Consider the following 10537-nt stretch of genomic DNA (forward strand, 5'->3'; position numbering starts at 1 on the left):
TAGCATCCCCCATAGGGAGCCCTCAGTGCGGAGGTGCGGTTCATCGATTGCTCATTTAAGCGCATGGGAAACAAACGGCACAAAAACCCCCGACTCACCCGCAGCTGTGTCTGATCACACACTGACGGGTTGCGCTTGCAGCTTCAAAGGGAGGTGTGATAGTGCACCCGCGGGTCAAATTCCTCCAGAGGAAACAGCCTCGCTCCCCCTCCCGTTTTATCTGGTGGGTGTGACTGCACCCTTAATGTCTTCAGATGTTTTCCTACGATGTCTTCAACTCTGCCTGACAAAATAGAGGAACGTGGCAACAGCCCGCCTACGGACAGGAGCTAGTCACTAGGTACCTGGGGTAGGCCAGGTTCCATATTGCTTCTTGTCCGCTTATCCTGTCTAAGCATCTGTTCTCTATCAGTGGGTTTCAACAAGCAGTACTCACTCCACGGCTTGCGGGGTGCCCAGTTACCATCAACCCAAATGGCCAGAGGACTACTGAATGTCCCGTGTGCCACCCCATTTTATGCACATACAAGAAGTTATATGTATAAATATTAGATGTAGAAATAAATTAGCAGGTTACCTCTAAGCATTTAGGCTTGCCTCTCCCTGTTGTTGTTGTTCAGTCGCACAGTCAAGTCCAACTCTTTGCGACCCCATGGACCAAATCACGCCAGGTCTTCCTGTCTTCCGCCGTCCTCTGAAGTTGGCTCAATTTCATGTTCATTGCATCTGTGACACTGTCTAACCATCTCATCCTTTGCCGTCCCCGTCTTCTTTGACCTTCAGTCTTTCTCAGCATCAGGGTCTTCTCCAATGAGTGCTCCCTTCTCATTGGGTGGCCAAAGTATTTGAGCTTCAGTTTCACTATCTGGCCTTCCAGGGAACAGTCAGGGTTGATTTCCTTTAGGACTGACTGATTTGATCTTCTTGCAGTCCAAGGGACTCTCAAGAGTCTTCTCCAGCACGCTAGTTCAAAAGAATCTATTCTTCGGCGCTCGGCCTTCCTTATAGTCCAACTCTCGCAGCCATACATGACTACTGGGAATACCATTGCTTGGACCATGCGTATTTTTGTTGGCAGGGTGATGTATCTACTTTTTATCATGCTGTTTAGGTTCGCCATCGCTTTCCTCCCAAGGAGCAGGCGTCTTTTAATTTCATGGCTGCCTTTTCCTACCCTGTGTTGAAGAGGGTTGCCAAGTCCTCCCTGGCCACTGGTGGGGGGCAGGAGGTTGGAGTCACCAGCTCCAGGTTGGGGAACTCCTAGAGATTTGGGGGTGGGAGCCTGGGGAGGCCAGGGACTTCAGTGGGGTACAATGCCGTAGACTCCACCCTCCAAAGCATCCATTTTCCCCAGGGGGACTGATCTCTGTACTCTGGAGATGAGCTGTAATCCGGAGGCTGGCATCCGTCGTGTTTAGCTAGCCCTAAAATCTCCAGGTATTTCCCAGAGTTGGCAACCATGAATGAATGGTAGAGTAGTGTTTGGGCTATAGAAATCAGAAAACAAACAGAAATCTCAAACACAGCTGAAACAAAAGTGTGAACTTTTAAACATTAGATGTTCAGTGGTATACAAACTACCTCGTCTGCATCGTATCTACAGTGACAGGCAGCAGTACAGTAGTATAGGCAGGGCTCTTTTTGTAGAAAAAGCCCAGCAGGAACTCATTAGCATAATAGGACACACCCAACAGCAGGAACTAATTAGCATATTAGGCCACACCCTGGCAGCACAGCTCATTCGCATATTAGGCCACACCCCCATGTTACCAGAAGTGTTGTCATCCAGCCACACCCACCTATTGCTTCTTATTCTCTTTACCTTGTTTGTTGTCAAAACCCAGGGCTTTTTGCATGTTAGGCCACACACCCCTAATGTAGCCAATCCTAATGAGTTTCTGCTGTTGGGTGTGGCTTCTTATGCTAATGAGCTCCTGCTGGGCGTGGCCAATTTGGGAGCCAGCTGGAACTCCGTTCCTGTGCATTCCTGCCCAAAAAAAGCCCTGAATATAGGCCACATTCCCCTATACCTATACCAATGTGCAAAAAAGCCCTCTTGAATACTCCCCTTTTGCTTAGTTTGTAGAAAGCCAAGAAATATAGATATGTAGATAGGAACTCTCAGTCTGGGGCAAGGGATGCTCTGTATTCTTGGTGCTTGGGGGGAGTGGCAACAATGGGAGGGCTTCTAGTGTCCTGTCCCCCACTGGTGGTCCTCCTGATGGCCCCTGGTATTTTTGGCCACTGTGTGACACAGAGTGTTGGACTGGATGGGCCATTGGCCTGATCTAACATTGGCTTCTCTTATGTTCTTATATATAGGAACTCTTGGTCTGGGGCAAGTGATGCTCTGTATTCTTGGTGCTTGGGGTGGGGGGAACAGTGGGAGGGCTTCTAGTGTCCTGGCCCCACTGGTGGACCTCCTGATGGCACCTGGTATTTTTGGCCACTGTGTGACACAGAGTGTTGGACTGGATGGGCCATTGGCCTGATCCAACACTGGTGTCTCTTATGTTCTTATATATAGGAACTCTTGGTCTGGGGCAAGTGATGCTCTGTATTCTTGGTGCTTGGGGGCAACAGTGGGAGGGCTTCTAGTGTCCTGGCCCCACTGCTGGACCTCCTGATGGCACCTGGTATTATTGGCCACTGTGTGACACAGAGTGTTGGACTGGATGGGCCAATGGCCTGATCCAACGTTGGCTTCTCTTATGTTCTTAAGGGAGTGGGAGCGTTACTAACCGGTGGCAGCTGATGCCAAAAAATGACACTGCTAATACTGGGGGTGTACTGGGGAAACTCTTAGTATGGATTATGGGGAGGTGGTGCGGCTCAGCAGCAGGCTACCTGCTTTGCATGTGGGGGATCCCAGATTCTGTCCCTGGCTTGTCTGGGTAAAGCGTCTCAGCAGCTGTGAAAGGTCCTTCTCTGCCCAAGACCCTGGAGGGTCGCTGCTGTTCAGAGTAGGTAATGCTGGATTAGAGGGACTTTGCACAGAGGAGGTCCCAGATTTAGGACTGCCAGGTCTGATGATCACCCTGGCGGGGGAGGGACTTTCCGGGAGTGGGGGCAGAGTGCTGTGGTGTGCCGATGTCACACGGAAATGGTGTCATCACATCAGCGACGTCACACCATGACGCTCCGGTTTTGGGGCAGAACTATGGTTTGAGGCTGGTTCTACCATAGAGTTTTGCCCCCAAACCAGAGTGCTACCGACGTGATGACGTCACTTCCGCGTGATGTCAGCACATCGCGTTTGGGGGTGGGGTTTCCCCCCGCTTGCCGGCAGCGGGCAGGCGTCCAAAAAACTGGGGAATCTCCCGCCCCCAACGGGGGAATGGTGTCCCTACCTGGGTTTGATCCCCAACATCTCCATTTAAGAGGAGTGGGTGATGTAAAAGACCTCTGCCTGAGACCCTGGGGACCACTGACAGTCAGAATAGACAATGCTGACCTTGATGGACCAATGGTCTGATTCACTATGCAGGGCTCTTTTTGTAGAAAAAGCCCAGCAGGAACTCATTAGCATAATAGGTCACACCCAACAGCAGGAACTCATTAGCCTATTAGGCCACACCCATGACAGCACAGCACATTAACATATTAGGCTACACCCCCATGTTACCAGAAGTGTGGTCATCCAGCCACACCCACCTTTTGCTTCTTATTCTGTTGACCTTGTTTGTTGTCAAAACCCAGGGCCTTTTTTTGTAGCAGGAACCCCTTTGCATGTTAGGCCACACACCCCTAACGTAGCCAATCCTAATGAGTTTCTGCTGTTGGGAGTGGCCTATTCTGCTAATGAGTTCTTGCTAACATAATAACGGAAGGAGGAAGTATCGGCTTGGATCCAAACAAATATTTCTGTAGGTGACTTCCCCCCCCCCAATCTCCCCTCCTCATAGGCACCCCAAAATGGGGCCCAAAAATTCAGTTCCGGGGGGGCAGGGGCGGGTCAGCTCTCCTGATGGAAGGAGGAGAGTCACGTGTGGGTCCCAAAAACTATAGCAACGGGCCCCACTTCAAAAACTTTGCAAAGTACTTGTCTAGAGGGGCTGTGGCTCAGTGGAAAAGACTCTGCTTGGCATGCAGGACGTCCCGGGTTCAATCCCTGGCACCTCCTGTTAAAAGGACCAGGGAATAGGTGATGAGAAAGACCTCCACCTGAGACCCTGGCCAGCTGCTGTCAGTCTGAATAAACGATACTGACCTCAATGGAGTAAGGGTCTGATCCAGTATAAGGCAGCTTCATGTGTGTTGTTATCAGGCCCGTAGATACAGTGGGGCACCTCAAGGCCCGACCCCCTGATTTACTGCCAAGGCCCTCCCGACTTCCCATCCAGCCCAGGCCTCCCGACTTCCAATTTTTTATTTTATTTGTGGTGCTCCCTTGGGGTGGGGGTTGTGTGCGGTGTGCCCCCCAACTTATTTAAAGCCCCCCCTCGAATTAAAAAAATACTGGCTACCAATGCTCCCGCTAAGCCGTGGAGCCTTGTGAGCAAAAATCCTACTTTGAAAGCTACTGGCATTAAAGTTGCGAGCGAGCGATTTGGCCGCTGCATAAATTAGTCTGCTCCGGAGCCCTCCTTCCTGAGCTCAGACATAAATCTGTGAGCTGGAGGCTAAAAAAAACTGTGAGCTCGCTCACACTAACTCAGCTTAGAGGGAACACTGCTGGCTACGGGCCTGGTTGTAATGAAGCTACAAATAATCCTCCTTAGACCGTTTTGGAATATTTTAGGAAGTTTTATCAGTATATTAGGGCCCTGTGTTCTTTGCCGACTCACTCATGTGAGTCCAAATTTGATAGTTTCTGAACCAAGCGGCACAATTGCCAGGCTTCCGCGTTCGATAGAGTATATTAGGAATCCGTAACCCGGTTTAAACCGAATGGGCGTGCGCTGAGGTTGCCTTTTTATCTCTTTATATATTTCCGTCCCTCGATAATCTAGGCGATTTGGAAATATTTTCATCTCTAAAGAGACCGAGCGTGTAGACTCCCTGGAAGAAGAAAAGATCTCACCCCGCCATGTTAAAATTGCTCTACGGATGTCAAAATTATACTTTCACGTCCCACCTACGGCTGCTATCTTTAAACCTTGCCTACACTGGGTGAATCGAGGACATTCCAGCTAGAGCTGGGAGAACTGCACAGAACTTAAAAGTCATATGCTGCTATACAAAGGGAAGGCACGTCTGACCAAAAAAAATAAGTGAGTGTCTGAAAGGGAGGAGGGGCACGGAGATCTGGCACAGTGTAGCAGTTAGAGCAGCAGATTGGGATCTGTGAGACCCAGGTTCGAATCCTCATTCTGTGCTGGAGGCTCACCGGGTGACCTCTGGCCTTTCACCGTCTCTCAGCCTAGCTTACCTCGCAGGGTGGTTGTGCTGGGGATGAGGTGGAGGATGGGAGAATGCTATGATAAGTCACTTTGGGTCCCTGTTAGTGAGACGAGTGGGCTATAAGATTAGTATAAATAACCGACGGAGTTAGTGACGCAACTTACGTTGTTGGAGTTCCAAGATAATTGCCGTATCCTCTGTAGGACTGCGTAGCTCCACGAGCCGTCACACCGTGTCAGGATTCTGAAGGTGCCCACAGGCTGAGAGCCAGTTTGGTGTAGACTGGCTTTACTACCCTCTCCCGGAATCCATTCCAGTTTGTTTATTTTGTTCAATTTGTCTGAAGCACGGTGCCAGTTTGGTGTAGTGGCTGAGTGCGTGGACTCTAATCTGGGAGAACCGGGTTTTGATTCCCCACGCCTCCACTTGCACCTGCTGGATGACCTTGGGTCAGTCACAAGTTCTGTCAGAGCTGTTCTCTCTCAAGGACAGTTCTTGAAAGAGCTCTCTGAGCCCCACCCACCTCACAGGGTGTCTGTTGTGAGGAGGGGAAGGGAAAGGAGTTTGTAAACCGCTATAGGACTCTTGAGTGAAGGGCGAGGTATAAATCCAATCTCCTCCTCTTCGTTGTCGTCGTCTTCTCCTCCTCCTCCTTCTCCTTCTCCTTCTCAAAAACGTTGGGGACATAAGATAATAAGGCTCTTAGCAGCTGGAGGAGGAAGAAGAGGAGGAGAGGAGGAGATTGGATTTATACCCCGCCCTTCACTCTGGAGTCTCAGAGCAGCTTACAAACTCCTTTCCCTTCCCCTCCCCACAACAGACACTCTGTGAGGGAGGTGGGGCTGACAGAAACTGCTCTTTTTCAAGAACCCCTCTGACAGAACTACGGCTTGCCCAAGGTCATCCAGCAGCTGCAAGTGGAGGAGCGTCACTCGGAGTCTCAGAGCGGCTTGCAATCTCCTTTCCCTTCCCCTCCCCAGAACAGACACCCTGTGAGTGAGGTGGGGCCGAGAGAGCTCTGACAGAAACTGCTCCTTTTCAAGAACCCCTCTGACAGAACTACGACTTGCCCAAGGTCATCCAGCAGCTGCAAGTAGAGGAGCAGGGAATCAAACCCTGCTCTCCCAGATTAGAGTCCGCGCACTTAACCACTCCGTCAAGCTGCAGCCGATTCATGGCGACCCCGTAGGGTTCTCAAGGCAAGAGACGTTCAGAGGTGGTCTGCCATGGCCTGCCTCTGCGTAGGGACCCAGGACTTCCTTGGTGGTCTCCCATCCAAGTACGAACCAGGAGCGACCCTGCTTAGCTTCTGAGAACGGATGAGATCAGTCAAGTCTGGGCCATCCCAGTCAGGAAAAGTGGAGAGACTACACCGGTGAAAAGTTGTACCTGAGGGACGGCGGCACCAACCCTTTCAAGGAGGAATTTTGGCACGCCAGTGTCGTGGGATTGGGGGGGGGGTGTGTTTGGATTTCCAAGAGAGGGGCCTGTGGCGCTGCCAGAAATTGGCCTGCCCAATGTTGACTCTTGGTGTGTGTTAGATATAGAGTGGAATTTTTTTGAAGAGCAGGTTTTTAAAAAGCTGGTGAAAAAGTTGGCTTTCTTTGACCTAGCAGCTAAGAACATAAGAACATAAGAGATGCCAATGTTGGATCAGGCCAAAGGCCCATCCAGTCCAACACTCTGTATCACACAGTGGGCAGAAATACCAGTGCCATCAGGAGGTCCACCAGTGGGGCCAGGACACTAGAAGCCCTCACACTGTTGACCCCCCCCCCAGCACCAAGAAGACAGAGCATCACTTGCCCCAGAGCCCCTATCTATACCTTGTGGCTAATAGCCACTGATGGACCTCTGCTCCAGATGCCTATCTAATTCCCTTTTGAAGCCGTCCATGCTTGTAGCTGCCGCCACTTCCTGTGGCAGTGAATTCCAAGTGTTAATCACTCTTTGGGTGAAGGACTTCCTTTTATCCGTTCTAACCCGACCGCTCAGTTCTTGTATTGTGGGAAAGGGAGAAAAGTACCTCTTTCTCTACCTGCTCTTTCCCATGTGTAATCTTGTAAACCTCAATCATGTCACCCCTCAGTCGTCTGAAATGACCAAACTAAGGCTCCTGTTTCTTTGGTCACATTATAAGAAGACGAGAGTCACTGGAAGAGACAATAATGCTATGGGAAGGCAGGAGGAAAAGCGGGAGACCCATCATGAGATGGGTTGAATCGAAGTGTGCAAAACCTGAGCTTGGCTGTGAAGGATAGGACATTTTGGAGGTCGGTTATTCATACGGTCACTGTAAGACAGAAGTGGGAACTTATGGGAATGATTTTGCTATGGGAGAATATTATACTCATGGTGGCTTTGTCCCATGAAGAAGAGAAGAGACTGGATTTATACCCTGCCCTTCACTACTGGAAGTCTCAGAGCAGCTTACAATCTCCTTCCTTTCCTCTCCCCACAACGGACACCCTGTGAGGGAGGTGGGGCGGAGAGAGCTCTTTCGAGGACGGCTCTTGAGAGAGAACAGCTCCAAGAGAACTTGTGACTGACCCAAGGTCACGCCAGCAGCTGCATGTGGAGTAGTGGGGAATCAAACCCGGTTCTCCCAGATTACGGTCTGCACTCCTAAACTACACCATGCAACAAGCAAACAAATGGGGGATACACAGTAAACAGACAAAGAAGAAGAGAAGAAGAGATTGGATTTATACCCCGCCTTTGTGTGGCTTGTGGATAAAGGCTCCTGGAGAAAGAGGAGGAGGAGGAGATTGGATTTATACCCCGCCTTTTACTACCTGAAAGAATCTCAGAGCGGTTTACAATCTGCTATCCCTTCCCCTCCCCACCACAGACACCCGGTGGGGCGGAGAGAGCTCTTTCGAGGACTGCCCTTGAGAGAGAACAGCTCCGAGAGAACTTGTGACTGAGCCAAGGTCACACCAGCAGCTGCCTGTGGAGTAGAGGAGAATCAAACCCGGTTCTCCCAGATTAGAGCCCGTGCTCCTAATCACTTCGCCAAACTGGCTTTGACCCATGACTTTGACCCGTTTCACTCTGGTTCCATTTGAAAAGTGAGGTCACTTGGGAGAGAGCCAACAGCTCAGCCGTTCCGGCCCCTCCCTGGGGTGGAAAGTAACCCTATTGCAAGCCCCTCCCAGATGATCTCAGAGTTCTGACCCTTTTCTAGGGGTCACGGCCTGGGGCAGAGGTCGACAGCCCTGTAATTTAAGGATAGGCGCCCTCATATTTAAGTATACAGTTCTGCATTCTTTATTCAAAATAGTGTATTTAATAGGTCTCCATGTTTACTGCAGGCTGTCGAAGGTCAGTAGTTCAGCAGTTCGAGACCCGAGTGTGCCACATGACGGAGTGAGCTCCCATCTCTGGCCCCAGCTCCTGCCAGCCTAGCAGTTCGAAAGCAAGAAATTGCAAGTAGATCAATAGGTACCACTTCGGTGGGAAGGTAACGGCGTTCTGTGCGCCTTGGTGTTTAGTCATGCCGGCCACATGACCACGGAGACGTCTTCGGACAGCGCTGGCTCTTCGGCTTGGAAACGGAGATGAGCACCACAACCCTAGAGTCGGACTCGGCTGGCTTTCGAGCAAGGGAACCTTTACCTTTTTATGTTTATATTTGGTCCCAGAGAGCCGTGTGCTTTACAGTTTGTAAGTAGGCTCAAGTGGGTAGCCCTGTTGGTCTGAAGCAATAGAACAAGGTTTGAGTGCAGGGGCCCCTTGAAGACCAACAAAGTTTTATTCAAGGCGTAAGCTTTCGTGTATAAGTACAGACAACGGCCTCACAACCAACGCTCCCTCTAAGCTGTGGAGTCTTGTGAGCAAAGACCCTACTTTGTGAGCTGCCAGCGTGAACGCTGTGAGCGAGCGATTTGGCTGCTGCATCAGTGTGAGCTGGAGGCTAAAAAACTGTGAGCTGGCTCACACTATCTCCGCTTAGAGGGAACACTGATCACAACGGTGCCATTTAAACCGAGATACAGGATCTGTTTGGCTTGGCCGGTGGGCCTCTGGCCTCCTTCCTTTCTCACCCCCGTGGCGGTTAAGGATTCGCAATAACTATGGTTGCCAACCTCCAGGTGGGCCCTGACGATCCCCCAGAATCAACCCTGATCTCCAGACTGCAGGGATGAGTCCCTCTGAAGAACTTGGCTGCTTTAGAGGGTGGGCTCTCTGGCATTAGACCCCACCCTCCCCCAGGCTCCACCTCCAAAATCTCCAGGGATTTCATAATCTGGAATTGGCAACCCCATTCCAGTGCTCTTGGACATGCAAACACAGGCTCCAGGGTGAAAAGGAGTTTCTTGAGCCCTGGTTTGCATGGAATAAGATTGACTCCGGTTTTGTCAAGGAGCTGTGTCCATATATCGGAGACGGGTGACGCCAGAGTTTGTGGAGCCAGTCTTGGTGTCATGGTTAGGAGCACAGATTCTAATCTGGGAGGACCGGGTTTGATTCCCCACGCCTCCACGTGCAGCTGCTGGTGTGACCCTGGGGCAGTCACAAGTTCTCTCAGGGCCGTTCTCTCAAGAGCAGTCCTTGAAAGAGCTCTCTCAGCCAATGCTCCCTCTAAGCCGTGGAGCCTTGTGAGCAAAAATTCTACTTTGTGAGCTCCTGGCATTAAAGTTGTGAGCGAGCGATGTGGCTGCTGCATCAGTTAGTTTGCTCTGGAGCCATCCTTCCTGAGCGGAGACAAAAATGTGTGAGCCGGAGGCTAAAAAGCTGCAAGGTAGCTCACACTAACTCAGCTTAGAGGGAACACTGCTCTCAGCCCCACCTACCTCACAGGGTGTCTGTTTTGTTGAGGGGAAGGGAAAGATTGTAAACCACTCTGAGACTCTTTTAGGTAGTGAAGGGTGGGGTATTGATCCAATCTCCTCCTCCTCCTCCTTCTCCAGGAGCCTTTACCCACAAGCCACACGAAGGGGAGAAGAAAGGTGAGGACACACCACCAAACACCCTCTGTGCCTTTTTAGCTTTGTCAGCCCACATCGCGGTGTCTGAATGCTAGTCAGTGTGTGCAGCTTTACTGTTGCTTAACATAGCAAAGGGCCTAATCCTGTGTCTTTCAGTAAAAACAGGGCTATTTTTGGGCAGGAACGCACAGGAACGGAGTTCCGGCTGGCTCCTGAGTTGGCCACGCCTAGCAGGAATTCATTAGCATAACAGGCCACACCCA

The sequence above is a fragment of the Gekko japonicus genome, unplaced genomic scaffold (assembly GCF_001447785.1).
Source record: "Gekko japonicus isolate JY-2015 unplaced genomic scaffold, Gekko_japonicus_V1.1 scaffold1100, whole genome shotgun sequence".
Taxonomy (NCBI): Eukaryota; Metazoa; Chordata; class Lepidosauria; order Squamata; family Gekkonidae; genus Gekko; species Gekko japonicus.